The sequence below is a fragment of the Ciconia boyciana genome, chromosome 2 (assembly GCF_034638445.1).
Source record: "Ciconia boyciana chromosome 2, ASM3463844v1, whole genome shotgun sequence".
In the NCBI taxonomy this organism is placed as follows: Eukaryota; Metazoa; Chordata; class Aves; order Ciconiiformes; family Ciconiidae; genus Ciconia; species Ciconia boyciana.
Window position 1 is genome coordinate 28,155,849 of NC_132935.1, and position 875 is coordinate 28,156,723.

Consider the following 875-nt stretch of genomic DNA (forward strand, 5'->3'; position numbering starts at 1 on the left):
ATTCAAACAACATATCTTGTTATTTATATATAAATAAAAATACAAGAGTGGAAGAATTTCCTAGTATGATACAGGAGCAACAAAGGTATTGTGCAGCACAGGTGGGCTCTGCATTTTTGCCAAATGGCAGCCTCAGGAATATGAGAGAGCAAGAACAAATTGCTGTTTTGATGTTTTGGGAAGAATAAGGAGGTAAATAAGGGATGAGACTGTTGGGATTAGGTCTTCTTTAGTCAATGGCTTATTGAGGGAATATGGTAATATACTCTTCCTAATGCTATTTACATCCCTTCACTGTAGGGATTTGCTGTGCTTGTTTGCATCTTAAACCTTTGAATACTCTTTCCAGTTGCCTTGTATTTCAAAATACTGCCTGCCCTCTGCATCCTGAAATAAAGTAGGCTGGGGCTGTACAGAAAATCATCCACTGCTTAAGTGGGGGGAGCCTGGGTATAATGTTGTATTAATGAATCAAAGGAATTTTTACTTTTTCCCCCCTGTGTTAAGCTGTACTTTATTTCCTATCTTGTGTTTCTCCTTTTTCTTCTCAATCTTTTTGAGCAGAAGAGAAGATACATGGACAAAGTAATTTATTTTTTGTCTGGATCAGGACAGTAGCATGGTATGTGCTACTGCTTCCTTTTGCAAAGTGAAACATTGTAGTTATTTCTATAAAATAGGAAATGTATTGTGTCATTACATTTCAACCACTTCTGGGTACGTAAGAATCATGATATTTTAACTGTGTAAGAAAATCAATGGTAGAATCTGAAGGGCCTCTACAAGGGACTCGACTAGATCTGGCTATTTGTGGAGCAGGCTTGTTTGCAGACAGTCATGATGTTCTGTGCTGAAGTACATCTCAATCCATTAAA